At 42.5% G+C, this 27,540-nt stretch overlaps 1 long non-coding RNA gene across 1 annotated transcript; it reads right to left on the minus strand.

Annotated features, from left to right (window-relative positions):
• LOC129049213 (uncharacterized) lies at window positions 1-27,397 on the minus strand. The gene is made up of 4 exons (XR_008512113.2): window positions 27,125-27,397; window positions 23,850-23,965; window positions 5,641-5,792; window positions 1-1,477 (listed from the first exon to the last, which is right to left on the minus strand). It is a non-coding gene; the product is annotated as an uncharacterized LOC129049213 (long non-coding RNA).
• Window positions 27,398-27,540: the final 143 nt, after the last annotated feature.

Below are 27,540 nucleotides of genomic sequence, written 5' to 3' on the forward strand. Positions count from 1 at the left end.
CACGTGTTTATTAACAGCAAACCAGTCATTAGCATTGTTTCTATAGATATTAAATTAACTAAAAGTATCCCTTATGGAAAACGAAGGGATGGGCCAAATTAAAGGAATAGGTTGGGCTAGTTAACTGCAGCAGGAACATGCCCTTAAGGCACAAATCACTGGAACTATTGTTTGTGGCTTAAGAATGCCTTTAAGCAGTTTTCTGCCCTGGGCGGGCCAGGTGTTCCTTGCTCTCATTCCCATAAACCCACAACTTTGCGCATGGGTGTTAGGGCCATTATGAACGTGTTACAGTGCTGCAGAGATTTTGTTTATGGCCAGGCTTGGGGCCAGTTTATGGCCAGATTTTGGGGGGCTTGCTCCCAACATGTCCCCCTTCTCTGATGTGCAAATCGATAAAAGCAAGGGCAGCTTTGTCACGGTGAGCTACTCGCAGGAGTCGGGATCTGCATCTGCAGACTATACAAACAACATATATTAAAAGCACAGTCATCATTGAAATCACAGAGCTTCCAAGTGTTTTTATCCATTTTAATGGGTTACTAGCTGCTAATTTGTCTGTAGCTCCTTTAAGCACTCCAGTTCCTGGCATTAAGGTCAGGTGTCCCTGGGATGCTTTAAACGTTTGTTCTTTAATTTTGCTGTATCCAAAAACAAGTTTGTAGTGTCCTTCTAGGTGCTTTTTTATTCTTTCCCAAAGTTTGCATTTAATAGTTTCCACAGATCCTTATGTTTAGCTCCTAGAGTGGGCCATATCATTTGATGTTGAGATGCCACTATACCGTCATGGTTCCAGATAACAGGAACTTTTGCCATACTTCTTATCATTTCTACCATCTGACCATTTTGTTCAGATCATCTGAACATAGTGTGACCATGGCATGCAGACTGAGAGGTGCAAATCAAGCTAAACATCCCTTTAGGGGACCAATTAATAATCATTCCTTAGGAATCATTGTGCAGCACCTCTGCCTGTTCTGCAAAGCAATCTTCCTAAACAAGTACATTCATTTTTTCTAATTGGGTCCAATCCTGTTTACAAATAGGCTTTTGAGGGTGGTATGCCTCAATTATAGGAGCAGATTTATTATGGTAAATACTGAGATCAGAAAGCATGTGTAACTGTGTCATAGAGTGATTGCATCCAGGCATTATTACCAGTCCTTATTGAAGGAATACTCATGGCAGTGGTGATAACCGCTATCATGGCTACGATTAAATTATTCATTGTGACTGTTTGTCTGGCTCTCCTCAGGTTTTCTTCCGCCATCTGTGACAGCTTCTTGATCTGTCCACAGGTGGGTGGCTATGTTCGACGGGTGTTGCTCGTGACAGTTGGGGTCCTCCTCAGCGTCAGTCTCGACATGGCTGCAACTGGGGGGTCCTTGGGATCCTCCTGGAGTCTCTTCCTCGACATCTGGCTCATGATAAGGTTTCAGGTGTCTTGATGGTTTCCAAATCAGCTGTTGATTTTGGCCTGGAGAAATACAAGCATAACCTCTACCCCAAGTTATTATTTTACCTATTTCCCAACTTTCTGTTATCAGATCTCTCCACCAAATCAGTTGTCCTGTTTTTGTCTTTGCAGCTGGTTTCTGTAGATGCTGTTCAGCTGCTGAAAACATCTGGCCTTTGGGCAGGCTCAAAAAATTTAAAGTTAATAATGCTAGGTTCAGTTGCATCTGTGGGGTTCCATATTTTCTGTCTCTCCCTTTCTGCTTTTGCAACTGCTGTTTTAGGGAGAGATTCATTCTTTCCACTATGGCTTGTCCTTGAGAATTGTATGGGATACCAGTAATGTGTTTAATATTCCACACAGAGAAAAGTAGCTAGAGCTTGGCTAGTATAGCCTGGGGCATTATCTGTTTTAATAGAAGCTGGAATGCCCATCACTGCAAAACACTGTAAAAGATGACGTTTAACACAGGCAGAAGACTCTCCTGATTGGCATGTAGCCCAGACAAAGTGAGAAAAGGTGTCCACACATACATGTACATTAGCCAGTCTCCCAAATGAGGGAACATGTGTGACATCCATTTGCCAAAGAGAGTTAGGTTCCAGTCCTCGAGGATTAACTCCTCCTGTAAAAGATGAGGAATGTACCATTTGGCAAGTTGGGCATTGCTGGATATAGCTTTAGCTTCTTTCCAGGTAATGCTGTATCTGCGTTTGAGACCAGAGGCATTAACATGGGTTAAATTGTGAAAGAGTCTAGCATTAGATATTGCATTAGCAACTAGGTGATCAGCCATTTGATTCCCTTCAGTCAAAGGTCCTGGAAGAGTTGTATGAGCCCTAATGTGAGTGATGTAAAAAGGATGCATTCTACTCCTAACTGCTGTTTGCAATTGGGTAAATAAAGTCATCAGTTGTTCATCTGTATGAAATCATAACTGAGAATTTTCAATTAACTGTGTGTAGTGAACCACGTATGAAGAATCAGAAATCACATTAATAGGCACATCAAAAGCAGTCAATACCTCAATTATAGCTACAAGCTCCACTTTTTGAGCTGACATATAGGACGTCTGGAAAACTTTACTTTTTGAGCCAGAATAAGCTTTACCATTACTAGACCCATCTGTAAAAACATTCTCAACACCTTCAATTGGTTTAAATTTAGCTATTTTAGGGAGAATCCAATTAGTTAATTTCAAAAACTGAAACAGCTTCATTTTAAGAAAATGATTGTCGAGAATATCCACAAAGTCAACTAAATGGGTTTGCCAAGTAAGACTATTTATAAAAGCTTGCTATATTTGTGCCTTCGTGAAAGGGACAACAATTTTTCCAGGATCATATCCATGTAATTTAACAATCCGAGTTCTCCCAATCCCTATCATAGTAGCGATTTAATCTAAATAAGGAGTTGGAGTCCGCGAATTAGTATGTGGAAGAAAAAGCCACTCTACTAAGTCCTGTTCTTGGATAATAACACCAGTAGGTGAATGCTGAGTTGAAAAAAATTAGCAAATCTAGAGTCTTCTCTGGATCTATTCTATTTATCTGAGCTTTATGGACTTGCTTCTCAATCAGTTGTAACTGCCTCAGCCTCCTTTGTTAATGGCCGACGGTTAGTGAGACTAGGATTTCCTCTAAGGATAGAAAACAGATTGCTCATGACATAGGTAGGAATGCCTAGAGCAGGTTGTATCCAATTAATATCCCGTAGTAATTTTTGAAAGTCATTTAATGTTTTTAGTTGCTCCCTATGTATGGTTACTTTCTGTGGCACAGTGGTAGTGTCATTTACTAAGGTCCCCAAGTAGGAGTAAGGAGTAGTTGTCTGAATTTTGTCAGGAGCTATAATTAAACCAGCGCAAGATATCAAATTTTCCAAGTGATCATAACATTGGAGTAATATTTCTCGAGTGGGGGCAGCACAAAGTATATCATCCATATAGTGAATAATGTAACACTGTGAAAATTTTTTACGAGTAGGTTCAATTGCTTGCCCCACATAAGTCTGGCAAATTGTTGGGCTGTTTGACATGCCCTGTGGCAACACTTTCCAATGATAATGCTTAGCAGGCTGCAGGTTGTTTACTGCAGGAATTGTAAATGCAAACCATTCAGTCTTGCTCAGCTAAAGGGATAGTAAAGAAACAGTCTTTTAAATCTATGACTATTAAAAGTAAACTTTTTGAAATTATAGCAGGAGAAGGCAATCCTGGCCCTAATGCTCCCATAGGTTGTATAGCTGAATTGATGGCTCTTAAGTCAGTTAACAGTCTCCATTTACCTATTTTTTCTTAATTACGAAAACTGGAGAATTCCAAGGGGAAAATGTTGGAGCTATGTGCCCATTTTCTAATTGTTCAGTAACTAATTTCTCTAAAGCCTCCAGTTTCTCTTTACTTAGCTGCCATTGTTCTATCCAAATTGGCCTATCTGTTAACCATTTTAAAGGTATAGGTTCTGGAGCCTTAACAATGGCTGCCATCAAAAATTATTTCCTAATCTTTGGCAGGAACTTTGTTTTTCTCCTTGAAGCGGTTCCTTCAAACCTTGCAAATTTTTTTCTAGTCCCATACCAGGGACATACCCCATTTCATGCACTGTATGTTGACTTTGAGGGCTATATAATTGTTCTGGAATTAGAAATCATACTCCCCATTGTCGTAATAAATCTCTTCCCCATAAATTTATAGGCACAGAAGTTATAATTGGTTGAATAGTCCCAGGTTGTTAACTGGGCCCCTCACAATGCAAAATATAACTACTTTGATATACTTCAGCGGCTTTACCAACTCCAACTATGTTAAACTGAGCAGGTTGAATTGGCCATGGGATGGCCAGTGCTGTAGAGAAATGATTGAAATGTCTGCTTCTGTATCTACCAAACCTTTAAATTTCTTTCCTTGAATAGTTATTTCACAGGTAGGACGTTTATCAGTAATTTGATTTACCCAATAAGCTGCTTTGCCTTGTTTATTTGTGCTTCCAAATCCTCCTGTTGGTTTAATTTCACTTTTTCCCATTCCCACATACGGCACAATCAGGAGCTGTGCTATGCGCTTTCCTGGCTCTGCTTTCCAGGGAACAGACGTAGATACAACAATTTGAATTTCCCCATTGTAATCTGAATCAATGACTCCTGTATGTATTTGTACCCCTTTTAAACTTACACTAGACCTTCCTAAAAGTAATCCTATTGTCCCTGCTGGCAAGGGTCCACAGACTCCTGTTGGGACCTTTTGCAGGGGTTCCCCAGGCAGAAGCCTCACAGCTTTTGTGCAGCATAAATCTACTGCAGCACTACCAGCTGTGGCAGGGAACAGACATTGTACAGGGGTGAGGGAATGGCCTGAGCTGGAAATGCCCCGGTTTAGAACAGGGCCTGGGACGGGCCCCTCATGGTGTTTCCCAAAATCGGGTTGCCTTCTTTATCAAACTTAGAGTAACACTGACTAGCCCAATGTTTTCCTTTTTTACATTTTGGACATATTTCAGGCTCAACAGTTTTCTTTTTTTCCCTATCTGGCGGCCTGACTCGCTGATTTTTTCTACATTCTTTTTTAGTATGACCATGCTTCCCACAGTTAAAACAAGCTCCAGGAAATGGAGTATTTCCTTTATCCACTCTCAGTCCTGCCATTGCCTGTGCCAACGAAGTAGCTTTATGCAGATTACCTCCGATACCATCACAGGCCTTGATATAATCAACTAAATGTGCTTTCCTGAATTTAAAAGGAAAAGGCTCAAATGTAGCTATAATATTTCCCTGTTGATCTGGGGGGTGTATTCTAACAGGAAACTGCCAAGCCTCTAAATCACCCTCTCATCTAGCTTGCTGAATTCCTGCCTGAATAGAACTAAGAGCCCTCACAGGAGGCGCTGCTCGAACAGTCACTGGGGCAACTACTTTTTGCCCAGTGGCCTCCAGAAAAGAAAGATCTGGAGGGTCTTTTTCTTCAAAATAATAAGGAGGGGGTGCAGAAGGGTAGGGATGAACCTTTCCTTCCTTTGCTGCTTTAGCTTTAGCTGGTAAATAAACACGCTCTGTAACCTCTTCTGTTACTTCGCTATACTCTTGTTCCTCCTCATTATCAGTGTGATAAAGTTCCAAGGTGAAACGAACCAGACACCATACCTGTCCCATTGTTACCCTGACGCTTCTGAGCTCCCCTTCTTACTCACCACGGGGATTGCTTTTAGAGTACTCGGGTGTCCTCCAGCTAGTTTTCCATTCCAACCGTCGCTCCAGCGATCCTTTGACCTGGATTCGAGCCCCCATGATGGACGCCACTTGCTGAGACCAGCTTGGTCGGGGAGACCCTAACCCAGTGGCGCTAGAGGAATTAAAGACACACACACAGAAATACAGAGGTGTGAAGTGGGAAATCAGGGGTCTCACCACTTTCAGAGCTGAGAGCCCCGAACAGAGATTTACTCATGTATTTATTAACAGCAAACCAGTTATTAGCATTGTTTCTATAGATATTAAATTAACTAAAAGTATCACTTATGGGAAATGAAGGGATGGGCCGAATTAAAGGAATAGATTGGGCTAGTTAACTGCAGCAGGAACATGCCCTTAAGGCACAGATCGCTCGTGCTATTGTTTGTGGCTTAAGAATGCCTTTAAGCGGTTTTCCGCCCTGGGCGGGCCAGGTGTTCCTTGCCCTCATTCCCATAAACCCACAACTTTGCAGCACATTAGGGCCATTATGAACATGTTACAGTGCTGCAGAGATTTTGTTTATGTCCAGTCTTGGGGCCAGCTTATGGCCAGATTTTGCTCCCAACATATATTCTTCATTATATTGATGATATTTTAATTGCTGTCCCCACTGATAAAGAATTAATTGACTGTTATCAAAGTTTGAGCCACTGTGTTACAGAGGCTGGATTACACATTGCTCAGGATAAAATTAAACAGACCACTCCTGTTCAATATTTAGGAATGGTGGTCGATAAACAACGTATTCAACCTCAAAAACTTCAAATTAGGAGAGATTCTTTAAAAACTTTAAATGACTTCCAAAAACTTTTGGGTAACATTAAATATTTAAGACCTACTTTAGGCATTCTGACCTATGCGCTGTCTAACTTGTTCTCTACACTGCAGGGAGATTCCCATCTCCACAGTCCCAGGACTTTGACCCCTGAGGCTTTACTAAAACCGGAATTCGTAGAGGAAAGAATCCAGACTGCCCAGTTATCTGGAGTACAGCCGTTTCAGCCTTTTCAGCTTCTGGTTTTCGCTTCATTACACTCCCCTACTGGGCTAATAGTTCAACATAATGATTTAGTGGAGTGGTGTTTTCTTCCTCATTCTGTGTCAAAAACTTTGTCTGTTTATCTAGATCAAATGTCCACTCTAATTGGACAGGTATGGTGCAGAATACTTAAAATTTCCGGATTCGATCTGAATTTAATTGTAGTTCCTTTAAATTGACTGGAAGTTCAAGCCACCTTTCAACATTCCATACTGTGGCAAATTCACTTGGCTGATTTCATTGGCGTTATTGACAATCATTATCCAAAGGACAACTTGTTTGATTTTATAAAAATGATGTCTTGGGTGGTCCCTCGATTAACCAAAGATCAGCCCATTCCTGAGGCCATTACAGTGTTCACTGATGGCTCCAGTAATGGCAATGCTGGTTATGTAGGTCCTACAGACAAGCTTATTTCTACCTCTTATACCTCTGCTCAAAAGGCAGGGTTAATTGCTGTGATTACTGCCTCACAGGATTTCCCCAAACCTTTAAATATTGTCTCTGATTCTGCTTATGTTTTACATACCACTAAAAATATAGAAACTGCTACTATCAAACATTGATAATTCTGAATTGGCTTCTTTATTTTCAAGGTTACAACAGTCGGTTCACCAATGTAGACACCCTTTCTATATTATGCATATTAGATCTCATACCACTTTACCAGGACCCCTGTCTGCTGGTAACCATAAAGTCGACTGTTTGGTCTCTTTTGCAACCCAAGAAGCTCAGGAGTTCCATAATCTCACTCATGTCAATGCTGCTGGATTAAAAGATAAATTTGCTCTTACCTGGAAACAGGCTAAGCTTATCATCCACTGCCCTCAGTGCCAAGTTTTTGTACTTCCAAATCAGGAACCTGGCATTAATCCCAGAGGCCTAACTCCTAATGATTTATGGCAAATGGATGTGACCCATGTTAGCTCCTTTGGCAGACTGTCATATGTGCAGGTCTCTGTAGATACCTTCTCAGGTTTTATCTGGGCTACTTACCAAACAGGGGAAGGCACGGCCCATGTTAAAAAACATCTGTATTCTTGCTTTGCAGTTATGGGGCTTCCATATTAAATAAAGACAGACAACACCCCTGGATATGTTAGTAAGGCTTTTGATTTATTTATGCAACAGTGGGGAATTTCCCATATTACTGGAATCCCTTACAATCCTCAGGGACAGGCTGTGGTGGAATGGGCCAATCGCACTTTAAAAACCCAATTGTCCAAACAGTCTGAACAACAAAAACATAATTTAACTACCCCCCACTCCCAATTACATTTGGCATTGTTTACTTTAAATTTTTTTAATGTTCCTAAAGATAATAATCTAACTGCAGCCAAACACCATTATACAGGCAAAAAATTCTCCCTAAACGAAGGCAAGCCAGTGTAATGGAAAAACTCCCAAACCAATACCTGGGAACCTGGCACAGTTATAATGTGGGGGAGAGGATATGCTTGTATTTCACCAGGAGATCATCAATCCCCTGTCTGGGTACCCACCAGGAGACTTAAGCTTTGGGTGAATACTGACAACGAAAACCACAGAGAAAGGATGTCCGTATCAGAGACCACCCTCAGCCGTGGTGAGATCTGTGTCAACTCCTTAGAAGCTGGCACGCCAAATCACAATGGGTCTGATTCAATCCTCCCTGATGGCAATGGAGACCCATCTAACTAATCCCACTTCTCCTGACTACCTTTCTTTTTCTCCTTACAAACCTAAAAATCTCACCATTTCTATTAGCCTGAAAATATCATCCCTCTGTTCTTCTCTTCCTCCTTCAGCACTGAATCTCACTTACACTATGTTTTATTTAATGATTCTCCTCTTTATACTTTCTGTCTCACCAGTTTCCTCTCACACTGATTTACCTGCTACACAAAATTATTCTTATTGGGCTTATGTGCCTTTTCCTCCACTTATTTGACCTCTTACCTGGATGGATGCTCCTGCACAAATCTACACTAATGATAGTGTGTGGATGCCTGGAGCTACAGATGACCATTGCCCCACTCAACCAGGAGAAGAAGGCACTGCATTTAATGTTACCATGGGTTATAAATACCCCTCTCTGTGCCTCGGACATGCACCTGGTTGTATCCATCTACAAACTCAAGTCTGGGCTGCTTATCTTCTGGAGAGATCAGCTACAGAGGAACCAGGACATTTAGTCTCCGGCCTCTCCCTTTTTTGTTTAAAACAAATGAAAAGGGGAGTAATGGGAGATACCCCATACTTTCAATATAAACCTGCAAGAAAACCATGCCCTAAAAATTTTGAGGGCCCATCTAAAACTTTAATTTGGGAAGATTGTGTTAACTCACATGCAGTAATATTAAAAAATGACTCATATGGTTTAGTAATAGACTGGGCACCAAAGGGCTATTTAAAAAACAATTGCTCCTCTGGCGGAAAGGAATGCCTGGAGGCTGCTTATTTTATTTCTTATCAGGAGAACAAGAATCATCATTCTACTTTGCATAGGAGGTTCAACTCATTCTTTCCCTTAAAATGGGAAGATAAAGGGATTATCCCCCGAGGCCTCATATGATACTCCCCATTCTGAGCCCAGAACACCCAGAACTTTGGAAATTGGCTATTGCCATGTCTGGACTGCGAGTATGGGAAGGGGAAACTATTCTGTCTGTTGTCCCCGATACCATCACTCTCCCTCAGTATCAACATAAATACAGACATTCTGCTTTGCTTACTTCCAACCTGACTGTTCCCCTACAGGGTTGTGTTAAGCCTCCTTACATGCTGTTAGTGGGAAATATCAAAATTTGGATGAATAATCAAACTGTCCAATGCATTAATTGTCATTTATACACTTGTATTAACTCCCATTTTGACTCTGGGAAAAGTGTAATGTTAGTTCGAGCTCGAGAAGGAATCTGGATTCTGGTAACTTTGCCCAGACTTTGGGAATCCTCCCCCTCAATACATTTGATTAATGAAGTGTTACAGCAAATTCTAAAAAGATCTAAGAGATTTGTTTTCACTTTAATCGCTGTGATCATGGGCCTAATTACAGTCACTGCACTGGCCACCACTGCTGGAATGGCATTACACCAATCTTTTCAAACGGCTCATTTTGTTAATGATTGGCAAGCCAATTCCACCCAAATGTGGAATTCTCAACAAGGCATTGATCAAAAATTTGCTAATCAAATTAATGATTTAAGACGGTCTGTTATTTGGCTTGGAGATTGGGTAGTGAGTCTTGAACATCGCATGCAAATGCAGTGTTATTGGAATACTTCTGATTTCTGTATCACCCCATATTCCTATAATGAAACTGATCATTCATGGGAAATGGTCAAAGGACACCTTCTAGGTAGGGAAGATAATTTATCATTGGACATAACTAAATTAAAGAAACAAATTTTTGAAGCCTCTCAAGCTCATTTATCCATTGTGCCTGGAGCTGAGGCATTAGATCAGGTGGCAGAAAATCTTTCTGGACTAAACCCCACGACTTGGATTAAGTCTATTGGGGGCTCCACTGTAGTAAATTTTGGAATTATGTTTCTCTGTTTAATTGGCTTATCTTTAGTGTGCCGGACCAGTCAAAGAATCCTGCGTCAAAATCGAGAGAACAAACAAGCCTTTATCGCCATGGCACATTTATATAAAAAGAAAGGGAGAGATGTTGCGGGAAGTCAGGGACCCCGAACGGAGGGACTGGCTGAAGCCATGGCAGAAGAACATAAATTGTGAAGATTTCATGGACATTTATTAGTTCCCCAAATTAATACTTTTATAATTTCTTACGCCTGTCTTTACTGCAATCTCTAAACATAAATTATGAAGATTTCATGGACATTTATCACTTCCCCAATCAATACTCTTGTGATTTCCTATGCCTGTCTTTAATCTCTTAATTCCATCATCTTTGTAAGCCGAGGATGTATGTCGCCTCAGGACCCTATTTAATGATGATTGTGTTAACTGCACAAATTGTTCGTAAAGCATGTGTGTTTAAACAATATGAAATCTGGGCACCTTGAAAAAAGAACAGGATAACAGTGATGTTCAGGGAACAAGGGAGATAACCATTGGGTGTGACTGCCTGAGAGCCAGGTGGAACAGAGCCATATTTCTCTTCTTACAAAAGCAAATAGGAGAAATATCACTGAATTCTTTTTCTCAGCAAGGAACAGCCCTGAGAAAAAGAATGCATTCCTAGTGGGAGGTCTCTAAAATGGCTGCTCTAGGAATGTCTGTCTTATACTGTTGATGATAAGGGATGAAATAAGCCCCGGTCTCTCATAGCGCTCCCAGGCCTATTAGGACGAGGAAATTCCTGCTTAGTAAATTTTAGTCAGACTGGTTGTCTGCTCTCAAACCCTGTCTCCTGATAAGATGTTATCAATGACAATGCGTGCCAGAAACTTCATTAGCAATTTTAATTTTGCCCCAATCCTGTGATCTCACTCTGCCCCCATTTGCCTTGTGATATTTTATTGCCTTGTGAAGCATGAGATCTCTGTGACCCACACCCTATTCGTACACTCCCTCCCCTTTGAAAATTACTAATAAAAACTTGCTGGTTTTGCGGCTTGGGGGGCATCACAGAACCTGCTGACATGTGATGTCTCCCCTGGACACCCAGCTTTAAAATTTTTCTCTTTTATACTCTTTCCCTTTATTTCTCAGACTGGCCGACACTTAGGAAAAATAGAAAAGACCCTATGTTGAATTATCAGGGGCTGGTTCCCCCAATATCATAGTGTTCCTATAACAATGTACTTGCTAGGTCAGTGTTGATCAGCAAATGATCCCAAGGAGACTTGCATTTGTATCACCTGTGGGCATCCTAATTTAAGATGCAGATTTGTAGGCCCATATCAAAGTTACTAAATGTGACTCTCTGAGGCTGAGGCCTAGGAATGCACTTTTATTAAGAAACTCATCTAATTCTGATGCTTATTAAAAGCTGAGAACTACTGAACCAGTTTCACCAGACCAGTGTTTCTGTGTTGCATAAGTCCAAGGGGTACATTTTCATTGTACTCCACATGCTCCCGGGGTGGCACGTATGTAAAATAAAATCTGAATGGTGTCCCTGGGGCTTTGTAATATAGAGCTATTGCTTGGCCTTATCCTACTTTTGCTGTCATAGGCCTTATCCTAGAAGGTGTGGTTCATTCCTAGTGACACTGAAGCAGCTCTTAGCACCATTCACTGTGGGGAGCTGAGGGCCAAGTCCCCACTTCTAGTAGCAGAGCCCAAATTGATCTCATGTATGTCCCTGGCAAGCTATAGAGAATAAGAATTTCATTCCGTGCCAATAGGTAGAAATTGCTTCTGATTTATTGTGCAGGGAAATCTAGGTCACAATCTCTAATAGCCAATGAGTGCTCACTGGATGGCAAGAGAAGCCCATATACCAGGACTATGTGTTTCAAGGGGATGTGGGACTCCAATTGGAACAAAGTAATTTGTTCCAATTACTTTTTTCTTATTGGCTGTACATTTCAAAAGCCTGTATTCAGGAAACTAAGGAGAGAGAAAGTCAGGAAATGCTGCACAAAATTGCTTTGAACAATCTCTGATCTGGTTTATTGACTCCTTCCTCAAACAAGTTCTACTTGTACTGACTTCCTGACTCAATGAACATTTGCTCAGCATCCACCAGAGAAATAATAGCTCAAGTCCATGGGAGGTTACCCATGCTTACCACATGTTTGACTGAGCTCTGGGAATGCAAAATCAAGTAAAACCCTGATCCTGTGGAGTTTATATTTTAGTTGGTGGGATACAGAGGGATCTAAACAAGATATAATGATACAATGTGGTAAGGTATGGAGGGAAGAGGAATTCTTCTCAGGCATATAGAAGCCTTGTTTAAAAGGCAGCACTTGATGGGCCTTGAAGGTGGAGTATGAACATGCTGGGTGGAGGAGGGGATGAAAACGTGCCTGGCAGGAGCACCTGCATGAGCAAAGGTATGGTGGTGGGAGTCCATGTGGCGAGCTTGGAACACAGTGCTCATGATGAGGAGTGGCCAGAGATGGGTCAGGTGGGGACAAGGCCAGAGGTTAGGGTTGGGTTGGGACAAGGCTTTGAATGTCTGCTGGAAAGCCTCGCCTTTATCTTCTTGGGAAGCCAAGATTGGACATAAAGTAGAATGATGTGATCAGACATGTTAAGACAGAAAAAGCACTTGGCATCAGCATGGGGTGTGGTTGCTTCCTCTCCTGAATGCCTTCCTTGTCATCTCCATCTGACTAGCACTACTCATATTTAAAGATTCAGCTCAAGCGTCACTTCCTTTAGGGAGCCCTCTGTGATCTTCACGGCCTGGCCACCTACCCATCCCATAGGCCTCCGTTGAATCTGACCTAAACCTGGATCACAGAGCCTGACACATCTTAGGGCACATTTGTTTCCCGGCCAGCCTGAGGGTTTGTTGAGGATTGGGCTCCTGTCTGTACTTCCCTATGGTTGGCAGCTGGCACAGAATCCAGCATTTTATAATGACTCACTAAAAATATTTCTTGTTAAATAAATAAGAATAAGCATCCTCTGCTTTCATTTTTTCTGAAGCTGTGCATATGTAATTACTACCATTGATTGAATCCTTACTGTTTGTGATGTGCTTTATGATCTCATTTAATTCCCATACAAAACTTAGATGATAATGACAATAACATGACTACTACTATACTAAAACTGTCACATGGTGCCTAACGTGCTTGACACTGAAGTGATTTGCTTATATTAACCCATTTAATTCTCATATGAACCCTTTTATGATCCTCAACAACACAGGCTTGAACTGCTCAGGTCCACTGATATGTGGATTTTTTTCGACCCAGCCCCAGTGGAAAATACAGTATTCAAGGGATGCAAAACTCATATAAGCAGATTCTGCAGGGCAGACTGTGGGACTTGAGTGTGCGTGGATTTAGGTACATGGGGAATGGTTGGGGGTGGTTCCTGCAACCAATTCCTTGCAAATACTGAGGGATGATCATATTATTCTTTTTCTTTTTTACAAATAAAGAAACTGAGAGGCTGGGAGCAGTGGCTTTCATCTATAATCCCAGCATTTGGGAAGGTCGAGGTGGGAGGATCGCTTGAGCCCAGGAGTTTGAGACCAGCCTGGGCAATATAGTGAGACCTCCATCTATACAAAAAACACAAAAATTAGCTAGGTGTGGTGGTGCATGCCTGTAGTCCCAGCTCCTCAGGAGACTGAGGTGGGAGGACGGCTTGAGCCCAGGAGGTTGAGGCTGCAGTGAGCTGAACACACTGCAGCCTGGGCAACATAGGAAGACCCTGTGAGGGAAAGAAAAGAAAGGAAAAAAGGAAGAAAGAAAGAAAGGAAGGAAGGAAGGAAGGAGAAAGGAAGGAGAAGGAAGGAGAAAGGAAGGAGAAAGAGAGAGAGGAAAGAAGGAAGAAGGAAGGAAAGAAGAAAGGGAGGAAAGAGAGAAGGGAAAGAGAAAGAAGGAGAGAGAAAGGAAGGAAGGAGGGAAGGAAGAAAAAAGAAAGAAGGAAAGAAAGAAAAAAGAAAAAGAAAGGAGTAAAGAAAAGAGAAAAGAAAAGATAGAAACAGATACACAGTGATTAAGTAACTTGCTTGTAAGTGGTGGCGAAGTTAGGATTTGGACCCAGGCACCATGGCTGGAGTCTGCGTTCTGTTTGCTGTATAGACTCTCCATCCCCTGGGCTTAAGTGAAGTTAGGATTTGGACCCAGGCACTATAGCGCAGAGTCTGTGTTCTGTCTGCTGTATAGACTATGTCCATCCCTGGGCTTAAAGAGGTTAGGAGACTTTAGGTTATTTAGCTATAAATGGCAGGGCAGGGAGTTGACTCCATGTCTGTCTGGCTCCAATGTCATAAGCCTTCAATTTCCTGCCCTGTTCTATCTTAAACATAATGTGAGTGTTCACCAGGGTCATCACTAAGGCATTTAGAAAATGAAATTTCTGCAAATTAAACACAGGGAGAAGTCTGATTCATGGTGGGGTTAGCAGCAGCCAGTTGTGGGTGAAGCTGGAGAAACTCAAGGTGGGTGGATTGAATCTGCAAGAAATGGGGATTCAGAATGCAGCCTCAATCTAGGACATTTCCAGCCTGAGACACTATCTGAAATCACACCGCAAGATCTTCAAGCTACAAAACGCTGTAGTAGTTTAATTAATCTTTTTTTTTTTTTAAAAAAAACATCTGTTGTATCATTTAAAATCAGAAAATGATGTCCTCATTATCTCTCTGAAGCCTGGCAGATTCTTCTCTACTAAAGGGTCCTGGATTTGAAAATCACTTCCTTTAGAAATCCCTTTTGAGTCCAGGTTCCTGGTGCGGGAGTCCAAATTCCTTTTGCTTTAGATAATGATTACACGTCTCCTTTTCACCTTCCAGTTCCCTCCCTCTTTTCCAAGCAATTTAATCTTAACCATTCATGTATATTGTTTAGTTAGTCATGGCAACAAGGCCATTTGATAGGTCAATTAGCAGCTAAACTTAGACATGATATTGACATTCTGGCTGTGTTAGCCACATTTTTGAGATCCTAGTATAAAGGTTTGACTGATCTCCATGAATTGCCAATACACTTGGACAATGAAGGTGCTGTAATTGCAAAAGAAAAGAAATTTTCAGGACCCTTTAAATGTATTTTGCCAAGGGAGAAGTTAAATCCTGGAAACTGAGTCATGTAGCATATTTGCAACTTACGCTTCTTAGATTATAGATCAACTCTCTTCTGCATTGTTCTTGTTCTGTAAATGATTAGAAGAGACCAGAGACCAGAATTCCTTCCCTTCCAATCACTGATCTTTGTTGTAGATTAAGCCCCTCCATTTTTCTCTTGTACCTAACTCAGACCAGATGGTACAAGAGAGTCCATGACTGTTACATCTTCAGTGTGGAATGTTAAATGTACCTTTCCTGAAAGGAAAAGACCACCTCGACTAATCAGATCATTGTAACTCTGCATTCGGCCTTATGTAGAAAAATGTCGAAATTCTGCTAAGCTTCCCTAAACCTTGTCTATGTAAACAATCCCAAACTTCTACACTTCAGAACACTGACTTCCATTCTTTGGAATCTGTGCTTCCCAAGTGACCATCTTCAACTTTTGCACTTGAATTCAACTCTCTTCAAACTAGCTTCTGGCCAGGCATGGTGGCTCATGCCTGCAATCCTGGCACTTTAGGAGGCTGAGGTGGGAGGATCACTTGAGGCCAGGAATTCGAGACCAACCTGGACAACATAATGAGACCTCTGTCTCTACAAAAAAGGAAAAAAAAACAAATCCAAAAAACCAAAAAATCATTACCCAGGCATGGAGGTATACACCTGTATTCTTAGCTACTTGGGAGGCTGACATGGGAGGATCCCAGGAGTTTGAGGCTGCAGTGAGTTATGATTGTGCCACTGCACTCCAGCCTGGGTGACAGAGTGAGACCCTGTCTCTAAAAATAAAAAAATCAACAAACAAACTAGATTCTGACCCTTTTGATTATTTGAGGTTGACAAACAACAATGAAGCAAAACCAGGCCTGATCTCTGCCCTAATGAGGGATAGTCTAGAGGGAGAGAGAGAAGCACATCTCAGAATCATATACAAACATGAAAGTGCAACTGTGACAACTGCTTTGAGGATCAACAGATTCTCTAATAGGGAAATTTAGCCTCATCAGGGAGGTTGAAACAAGGCTCTGTGAAGAAGCAACACTTGAGTAAAGCCTGAAGGCTAAGCAGAAATTAATTAGGCAAAGAGGGGAGGGAAGGGTATTCTAGGCAGAGGGAACAGCTTATGCAAAGGCTCAGTGGTGGGGAGGGCCCCGCAGTACGAGGAGCTGAAAGAAGGTGATAAAAGGAATGTAGGAGCTGAAAGAAGTAGAAGTAGGAGAGGCGGACAGAAGTCAGACCAAGCAGGGCTTTGTAGGCCCCGTGAAAGACTTGTATTTGTATCATAAAAGCAATGGGAAGCTATTGAAGAGTCCAAGGAAAAGGAGGGGGTGGTGACTTGGTCAGTTTACATTCTGAAAGCCGCTCTTTAGTGCAAGGCATGGAAAGGGAAAGGGTGCTTGCTTGGATGCTGCTCTTCCCCGCCTCACTCTTAGTCCAGGAAGTCTGGCTGGAAGGCTGATGGAGCAAGCCTGGCCGTATTGCCACATCCTCTCATCCTCAGTGACTAGTTCAGGGACAGGCATGTAAGGAAATCAGGCTCAATCAGAAGTCCTGTCAGGTATTTAGCAGGGACTACAGGAACTGATGCATGGTCTTTCCTGTTGGCTTTGAACTTAAGATCACATGAGGAGCTGCTGTGGCTGTCTTACCACCACAAGGTGGAGAGCCTGGTGCTACCAGGAGGTGCCTGCCGTATGGGACCCGAGAGTGAGGCTGAGCCTAGAAATGGAGTGAAACTAAGTCCCGATGGCTTTCATATCTTGTCCAAGCACAACTGAAGGCGTCCTTACTTCTGTACTTTTCAGTTACATAAGCCAACCCATTTCTGCTTTGCTTATACCACATTTCATCCAAAGAGTCAGTGGGTTCACAGGCAGGAGGGGGATGTGGAAGAAGTCTCCCAGGCATGCCCATCTGCTGGATCAGGACTGTGGAAGGAGCTGGGCTTCCTGTTTGAGCTACTCCTGCCAAGCAGAGAGGCTTTCAGAGGAGGAGCAGGAGCAAATTGGCCGCTGCCTGGTAACAGACATTTTTTGGTGCCTGGTAATCTAGTCTAGTCAGCTAGCAGCTGTGTAAATTTACCCTTCTCTATGCTGAAGGCTTAGTGCTGTGGGTGCTGTTGTCTTCTGGTTCCCTAGTAAAGTTTCTTTTACAAACTCTGGTCAGCTCTTGGCCAACCTGAGGGAGAAAGGGAGGGAACCAGGGAACCAGAGAGGTCTCAATGCCCTGGAAGCCAGGGATCAGCGTGGGGTTGGGTGGGGAACATGGCAGCCACTGAGGACAGGCTTCAGCTCCAGGTAGATGTGCTTGCAGCCAGGAGCCAGGAGAAAACCATGATTGTCCTTCGTTCTTACCTATGGTGGGTGCTGCCCGCTAAGTATCTGCCTCCCCAGCCAGCTCCTCTGGACCCCTCAGCCAGCTCTCTAGGTTTCCAGGGCCAGAGCTGCCTCTCAAGTCTGGTGGTTATTTGAGGCCAAAAGATCCACCCACAAACCTCAACCTCTCATTCTCCTGAAGGAAGAATACTATCGGCAAGGAAGGAGGACAGGCAGGGAGTGACATTGCTCTATTCTCTCTTTCAGGATGAAAGGGGCAGAACCATCTAAAGAGATGGACAAGAAACAATAAGCCATGAGTTTAAGTTCTTGCTCTGAGAACTCATAAAAGAACTGTGAGCCAGACCTCTTTGGGCCTCTGTTTTCCTCACTTGCAAGTAAAAGCATTGGATTCAATGTTCTTAAATCAAATATTATACACCTCAGACTGGATAACTGCCTTTTCAAACTACTCAGAAAATCAAGCTTCTTACAACTTCTGGAAAAATTGGTTGGGGTTAGTGTTTAGGTCACAATGGAAGGCAGAGCTCCTCCATCCCTCTCTCAACTAAAGGGAGGACAGCAACTCTCTCTGACCCCATACAGCATTTGACCTTGGACCTTTCCTTCTGGGACTTTGAACCTCGAGAGAGAGGCACGTGGTTGGGGTTGGGTTTGTGACAGCAGCAGTGTGGGGTAGGGGCAGTGGCAGTAGTGTGGCACTGGGGGATAGGCACAGTGCATGCTAGCTGTGTGTCCCTTTTGCCCAGCCTCCCTGGCTTCTTCATGGCATCCCAGGTCTGGTTCCCCAACCTTCCTATCAAGTCTGTGGACCACCCAACAGGCTTATAGTTAATCCCTTTCCTGGTTACATCAGCCAGAGTCAGTTTCTGTTGTTTGTATCCCAGGTATCCTGGCTGATACATAATGGAGGACACTTATGTTATTAAAACCCCAAACTAGCTAGAGACATTTTTGTCTTTTAAGACAGGATGACATAATTCATGTCAGCTGGAAAATAAATGTTTGTGTGTCTCTTTCCCCTGCTAAATGTGTTGGAAGAGGGTCTGGAGAGTAGCAGGGGGTAGGCTGTCCTTAGGGTGCATGTGCACGGGTATGGATATGGAACTTCCGTGTTGTCAGACTGTTTCCTTCTTGTATTTCCTTAAGCAGGATCAGCAGACTTTTCTGTAAAGGGCCAGATAGTGAATATTTTTGGTTTTGTTGGCCATACAGTGACTGTTGCAGCTACTCAACTCTGCTGCTGTAATATAGAAGCAGAAATAGATAGTATGTAAATGAGCAGATGTGGCTGGTTTCCAATAAAACATTATTTTCAAAAACAAATGGTGGGTCGAATTTGCCTGTAGGCCATCGTTTGCTAATCTCTTTCCTAAAACACTTAAAGCACTTTGTATTCATTTGTGATAATTTGAATTATTGTTCAACCAATATTTACTCCTTTCCCTCTTCCACTGTGGACAAAGTACAATTCCCTAAACCAATGATGTTAGACTTGGCCAAGTGACTTGCTTTGGTCGATGAAACATTAGCAGATGTAATAAGAGCCTTAAATATGTTGTCACAGTTTGGCTTGGATCTTGCATTCTGGTGATTCACGATGAGAAGCACATGCCCTGTGTAGCCACTGCCTCTTCAGCCCCAGGACAAACAACTCAGAGTTAGGATCCAAGCCCAGCCAACCTCAGTCCAAAGCAGAGCCACCCAGCTGAGCCCAGCCCAGATGAACTGACCCACAGTTGATCCACCTGCAGATCTGTGAGCATGAGAATAAATGCTTGTTATTGTAAGTTACTGAATATTGGGATGGATTGCTAGCAATACTGTAACAGTATCTAAAATACCATCTTAATGCATTCATCACAGACTGACTGTTTTATGGTTGCTTGTGTCATACATGTCATTTTTCCCTTACTGCATTAGAGATTCCTTGAAGCCATTCATCAGATCTAACTCTTCTTTAAAAATTCTGTAGCACCCAGCACATTGCCTTACAAATAGTGCTTCCTAAGTATTAAGATGGTGTGTAAGCTACAATGTCGTTAACAAAACACAATATAATATTAAATGATGAATGTAGCATTCATTCATTCATTCATTCATATAAACGTGAAAGAATTTTCTGCCTCTAGTGAAGAATGACATTTGCTACTCTCTTCAGAATGATGAGAAAAATATCTGACATGACAGTGACAGTGGACATTTAGGTCTCAACAAGACATAGTTTCACTTGACCAGAAGAGGAAAAGGAAGCTGAATGAGCCCATGGTTCTTCTTTTCTATCTGTAAAGTTACTGTAATGATAGAACCTACCTTTTGGGTTTTCATGAGGATTAAATGAGATAATTCATGCAAAGCAGTTAGCACTGGGCCTGATCCATGGTAAGTAGTCAAAATATTTTCATTATTATTATTTTCAGAAAGATTATGTGAATTGTCTTGAAATCCAGCCCTAGGATTAATAATGGCAGTTGGGCTAAAACAAAAAAAAAGTCTTTTACAATGATTCTCTCCCTCTCTTCGTTTCTCCCTCCTTTTCTCTCTTTGTATTCCTTCCCACATTTACACTCACACAGAGAACTTTTATGTGCTATTTAGTGCAGCAAGGAAATTGCAGGACACTATCTCTACCATCAAGGAACTAACAGTCTAATCAGACAGATACAAATACATATATTCAATGCTGTCTGTAAAAATATGTTATTTATGAACTGAATAAGTAGCATATGCTATAAGAAAGTGTTTTGAAACATCTTCAAATATTAAACACTAGGAGAATGACAATGGAATTCCCAATGCATTTCAAAGAATCACTTTCTTAATGATAACTCTCTCCAAGACAACTTAAAAATCAAGAGTAAAACTATTAACACATTTGAAAAATAAATTTACTTGGAAACTTAAAAGTTCTAGATAATTCATGGGTTAATAGGCAATGAAAATTATAAGGAATTTATAACTGAAGGACAATGAAAATAATAAATATCCAAACTATCTGGATGCAATTTAAGCAATATTCCGAAGAAAAAAGAAGGCTTAAATGAATTTGGTATTTAACTCAAGGAGTTGTAAAAAATAATATCAGGGTAAACCCAAAGAAATTAGAAAGAAGACAATAGGAAAAGGAAGGACTGGAAATAAATGAAATTGAAAACAAAACAGAAAAAGAGGGAAATGGTTAAAAAAAAAATTGGACTCTGAAAACTCCAGTAAAATGAACAAATCTATAGCAAGACTAATCAAGAAGGAAAAAGTGCAAATAAACACTATGGGAAGGCAAAAGGAGGCACATCCACAGATATAAAAGGGATTACAATCGCCACAAGAAAACACTATTATCAGTTGTAGGCCCATATATTTGGAAATGTATACTGTAGCAGACACAGTTAGTTGCTGCAACTGTGCTATGCTATGCTATGCTATAATGTGCTATGCTATGCTATACTGTACTATGCTATACTATGCTGTGCTATGCTATACTGTGCTGTGCTAAAATATGGTATGTTATGATAACACAACCCTAACATCTCAGGTGGCTTACAGATCACAAACGTTTCTTTCTCATTCATGTTGCAGGTTCAGTGTGGGTGTGGGTGAGGTCCTCCACCCCACGCCATGCAGTGACTCAGGGGTGCAGGCTGATGGAGGAGCCAACACCTCCACATGTGCTTCTGGGGTCATTGCAGCTGGAGAATCTAGAATCTATCTTACTGTGGAACCTTTTTTTGGGGTGGGTGTATAGATCTTACTCTGTAGCCCAGGCTAGACTGCAGTGGCATGATCTTGGCTCACTGCAACCTCCACCTCCTGGGTTCAAGCAAGTCTCCTGCCTCAGCCTCCCAAGTAGCTGGGACTACAGGCATGCACCACCATGCCTGGCTAATTTTTGTATTTTTAGTAGAAATGGGGTTTTACCATGTTGGCCAGGCCGATCTTGAACTCCTGTCTTCAAATGGTCTCCCAGCCTTGGTCTCCCAGAGTGCTGGGATTACAGGCATGAGCCACGGCCTCTGGCCTGCAGAATCTTTATTACTCTTGTAATCAAGTACTTCTTCTCTACCACCCTTGAAGATGCTCTGTTGTGAGGAGTGAAGTTGGCTGACAGCCTCCAGCTGTTGGCACCTTTGGAATCTGCTGCTGTGTTGAAGCTGAGCTCTGGGCAGCTCACAGCCTGGTGGAATTACTACGGCCTAGTCATGTCTGCCCAACATGGGACTCCCCTCCAGGCAATCTGCCTTTGAGATTCCCACTGGCCTTGGCCAAGACTTTCTCAGAGCTGCACCACAGTCTAAGCTTCTTTCTGCTCACTTTGAATTTACCTGTCTTTGTATTTCCCCCTCAAGGGTGTCAGATGTGCAATGCAGTCTGAAGGCTTTCCCTGCCTACTCCTGATCCCCTCCCACTCCGTGCTCCCTATATCTTTCAGGCATCACCCCCAATAAACCTCTTGCATTCCTACCTCCTAACTCCCAGCAGTCCAGAATCTCAAAGTCATATTTAACCTTTAATTACATTTCATTGGCCAAAACTAGTCACATGTCCATGCCCATCTTCAAAGCGTTAGGGCAGTCTAACCCAAAGGAGAACTGGATATTGGGGCACATTTGTAATTTTTATCACTACTGAAAAACCCTAAATAATGGGAAGAGAGGTTCTCTAAAAGAAAATAATATTTATTTGGGAGTAAGCATTGCAATGGAATATGGTGAGTGTATTCGGGGAAGTAAAGGAAGATAATGGTTTTTAAAGAATAAACAAGGAGGATTACATAATTGTTTTGAGACAATTGTCCTTGGCTACAAGGATCAATAACAAGGGTTATGCCAGTCAGGTTCGATAGGCAGTTGCTGGGCAGATGTCCTTGCAGAAAAATTTTTTTTTTGTATAAGAGTGCAGTACCCTTTGTGCAAGATTGTGAGTTTTGGCCGGGTGCGGTGGCTCATGCCTGTAATCCCAGCACTTTGGGAGGCTAAGGTGGGCAGATCGCCTGAGGTCAGGAGTTGGAGACCAGCCTGAACAACATGGCGAAACCCTGTCTCTACTAAAAATACAAAAATTAGCTGGGCATGGTGGCACACGCCTATGATCCCAGCTACGCAGGAGGCTGAGGCAGGAGAATCTCTTGAACTCAGGAGGCAGAGGTTGCAGTGAGGTGAGATTGCGCCATTGCACTCCAGCCTGGGTGAGAAGAGTGAAACTCCATCTCAAAAAAAAAAAAAAAAAAAAAAAAGGATTGTGAGTTTTGCACCCTTTTCTGGTTGTTTTTGTAATCAGCCATATGTACATGGGAACATTTCCTTCATGGCCTTCCCAGCCTCTATTTGTCAGGGTTTTAATAAAGTGACTCCACTTCGATTCTGACAACTTTTGATATACAACTAATGATTAAACAGTTATTCATTACACTCCTTTTCTTGCCAGCAGAGCCCCAATTTTTTCAGGTGTCTATCCTGCACTTCCATCATGACTCAGGGGTAAACTGTAACTTACTAGAGCCAATTATAACCAATTTCCAGTAATTGGATCAAGAAAAGGCCAATGAAATCTTGGCTAATGCAATGGGAGAGGAAGTGCTCTGGGTGCCACCTGGATTTAAAAGTGACACAGGCCGGCGCCATGGCTGACGCCTGTAATCCCAGCACTTTGGGAGGCCGAGGCAAGCGGATCACCTGAGGTCAGGAGTTCAAGACCACCCTGGCCAACATGGTGAAACCCCATCACTACTAAAAATACAAAATTAGCTGGGCGTGGTGGCGCATACCTGTAATCCCAGCTACTGGAGAGGCTGAGGCAGGAGAATCACTTGAAACTGGGAGGCAGAGGTTGCAGCGAGCCAAGATCCCTCCACCGCACTCCAGCCTGCCTGGGTAACAAAAGCGAAACTCCGTTTCAAAAAAAAAAAAAAAAAGTGACACAGTGTGGGGAAGAGCCTCTTTTCTCTTTTCTGTTGGTGGGTATGGTTATGTATGGTTATGTATCAACTTGCTACCGGGTGCTGAGGCAGCCATCCTACAGCATGTCAACAGGGAAAAAGAGAAAAGCAAAAAGAAAATCTAGGCTGCCAAACTTTTTGTGGGGAGCCCTTTGTGGGAAGAAAAGTCATGAAAACTTAGACTTACTCAGGTTATATTCTCCTACCTCTTGCTTTCTTTTTCTTGTCAGATGAATTTCACTCATACACCTCTTCTCTCTCCTTCATGCCAGATCAGTTCTGGTTGGAAGACTGAAAATGACAGCTAAGTGGTGTGATCTAACTGACACAGGGAGAGAAAATAAAATTGACCACTCAGGAAATGAGGCATGTATTAATGATTCTCTTTTGACTCATTGTTTTAAAAAACATCCACATGCAATTAACTGTTGTCTATAAAACATAGACTTGCTATTTCATTCCACATTAGGAAGAGAACTAACATTTATTGGGTACTTACTATATGCCTGACATTTTACTAGGAACTTTTCATACTCTGTCTTACCAAATGACCTTGCTTGCCCTTTGAATAAAATTTTAACTCCTTTCCAAGGTGTATGTTCTGACCCTCCTCTCTGAAATCTGCACCCTCCCCATCTCTACTCCACAGATGGGCCTTTGAATTCTGGCTTTTTTTTTTTTTTCCCTCCTGTTTATGAAACACACCCAGCACGTTCCTGCCTCAGGACCGCTGTTCTTGTCATTCTCTTTGCCTGGAATCCTCTTTCCTTGGATCTTCCCATGTCTGATTTATTTATTTATTTTTTTGAGACAAGAGTCTCGCTGTGTCACCCAGGCTGGAGTGCAGTGGTGCGATCTCGGCTCACTGCAAGCTCCGCCTGCCAGGTTCATTCCATTCTCCTGCCTCAGCCTCACAAGTAGCTGGGACTATAGGCGCCCACCACCACACCTGGCTAATTTTTTGTATTTTTAGTAGAGACGGGGTTTCACCGTGTTAGCCAGGATGGACTTGATCTCCTGACCTTGTGATCCACCCTCCTCGGCCTCCCAAAGTTCTGGGATTACAGGCGTTAGCCACCGTGCCCAGCCAATGTCTGATTTCTTTACATCAACCACACCTCACAAAAATATCCTTTCTTCAGAGGCCCTTCTGTGACAATCCTATTAGGTTAGTGCAAAAGTAATCGCAGTTTTGGCCATTAAAAGTAATAGCAAAAACTGTGATTACGTTTGCACCAACCTTACATCTAGAATAGCACCTCTCCCTCTACCCCTAGTCTCCTATTCCAGTGACTTATTTTTTCCCATTGCACTTGTATCTAAAATTATCTGATTGTATTTGTTTTGATGTATCTCCTCCCACTTGATTTTTCCTCTCTCTCTTGTTCACTGCTGTCTCTCAAACATTTAGAAGAGTGGCTGGCACTTTAAAAACAGATTGGGGGTACAAGTGCATTTTTGTTACATGGATATATTGGGTGGTGGTGAAGTCTGGGCTTTTAGTGTAACCATCACCCAAATAGTGTACATTGTACCCAACAGGTAATTTCTCATGGCTGGAGCTCTTAAGGTGATACTCAATAGTGCTTGTTGAAATAATTGATAGATCACATAATCTATAACATTATAAGGCAGAATGCACACTACGAGGAACCATGAGGTATCTCAGTAAGTGAGTGTTAGAAAAGAACTTACAGGATTTAGGTTCATAATAGGTGATTTTGGTTGGGATTTAAGGAAGCAGGACTTCTTTTTTTCTACATTGGATATTGTCAGGAAGCAGGGACAATTCTATGATTAGAGATTCTTAATGAACCTCATCTCTAGGCAGGAAGACAAGAACAGGGCTAAAACCGTAACTGGTAAAGCAGCAGCAGACAATCCTATCAGACAGGATGGGGAGATGTTTGGTATTTTGGGGGTTTGCACAATGACCTTGTTTTTGTCAGCACTTAGACAAGATTACTGAGTCGCCTTGTTTTTTGTCTCATTTCATAGTTTATAGAGTGGCCTTGTGCGATATTGGTGTTCTATACAACTGTGTTTAACAGGAGAATGCAAAGGCCCAGCTGTTGAGTATCATAGCTTCTAGGCCAGTTTCTAGGTGTCAAGGTCCATTTTCTGTCTCTTACAAGTGTCCTAAGGCTGGAGTCTAGTGTCAGCACAGAAATAAGCAGGAGTACATCTTTTGGCTACTTGATAGTTCCCTTTTCCCCAATTCTGGCTTTTTATTAGGATGGACACTGAACCAAGACAGCACAGGCTGGTAGAGAAGCAGTACTTGTAGAAGTCAACTCAAAAATGCCTTTATTTACCCAAGAATTAATTATCCTCTCAGCACATGGCTAGCGTAGCTAATTTTCAAATGGAGAATGCTGTATATTTTGCATCCTGAATGATAGAACCCACCATTGCCTCAAAGGTCATGTTCAAAAACCTGCCAAATCCTTGATTCTGGTTCAAATTTTTATGTAAACACAACGGTATGGTTTTAGGAAAGTCTGTTTTTTTTTTTTTTTTTGAGACAGATTCTTACTCTGTCGCCCAGGCTGGAGTGCAGTGGTGCTATCTCGGCCCACTGCAACCTCCACCTCCCAGGTTCAAGCGATCCTCCTGCCTCAGCCTCTCGAGTAGCTGAGATTTACAGGCATGTGCCACCACACCCGGCTAATCTTTGTATTTGTAGTAGAGACAGGGTTTCACCATGTTAGGCTGGTCTTGAACTCCTGACCTCGTGATCTGCCCATGTCGGCCTCCCAAAGTGCTGGGTTTACAGGTGTAAGCCACCGTGCCCGGCCTTAGGCAAGACTTTTAACCAGCATCCCAGCATCCTCTGGGACTCTATGGCACCTGTATTCCTCTGTGAACATTCCCGCTATATTGTAATTAATTTATTATAATCCATCTGCCTGGTTAGACTGTCTCCCACATGTTTGTATCCCTGGAACTTAACAAAGGACTTGGCACAGGCTAGGCTCCCCTACAAATATTAAGTGAATTTAAAATGGAGCTTTAATTCCTGGCTTGAAGTCACCTCACAAAACATTTAGTGAGTCTGTACTACGAGCCAGGAGAACGCTATGAAAAATCAGATAGTCTTTCCCTTTAAGGAATTTGTATTCATTTCTATTAGAGTTAATAATGATAATAGCTGATATTTACTGAAGATAGGGAACTTTGTTAGGTACTTTATATGTATCTGAGTTATTGTCATTTTATAGGTGAAACAATGGATGTACCCAATGGGTTAAGTTACTTTCCTGAGGTCACACAGCTATCACGGGGCAGAACGAAGACTGTAACCCAGACAGTCTGACTCCAATAACGCTGGCCCATCAGGTTGAAACATACAGCACCGTGCCCATCCACAATTCTCTCATTTATCAGAGACGAGGTCCTGAATCCAAGCTATCGAAATCGTTGCAGACATTTGTTTTAAAGAGGAATAGGTCAGTATGACCAATCTGGGGAATAAACTTACGTCTTTTGCCAGGCAGGGCGTATGGGGAACAGAGCTGCGTTGGCCTTCTGTTAAAGCAGCTGGGGATTTCGGTTTTGGCTTCAGATCTGCACATCATTCAGTCAATAGCATTTATTGGGCGTCCACTGTGCAGAAAACAGGTGCCCCCTGCTACTTCCTCTCCTCCCCACATCCTGGGGCAGGGAGGGGAAGTGAGGAAAGAAAAGCAAAGACAAGACAAGGAAGATGCTGAGGGTGGGCAGGTGGGCACCGCCACCCCGCTGCGCCGGCCACGCCCCTTGCCGCGCCGTCGCCCCGGAGCCCACTTTAAACTCCCGCCCCTCGTAAGGACGACCAATGGCCGACCGCGAAGCGCGCAGGAGGCTAGGGATTGGCCAGTGCCGCGGTTGCCGGGGCGACGGGTGGGTCCGGCGGAT

This window comes from Pongo abelii, chromosome 10 (assembly GCF_028885655.2).
Source record: "Pongo abelii isolate AG06213 chromosome 10, NHGRI_mPonAbe1-v2.0_pri, whole genome shotgun sequence".
NCBI lineage: Eukaryota > Metazoa > Chordata > Mammalia > Primates > Hominidae > Pongo > Pongo abelii.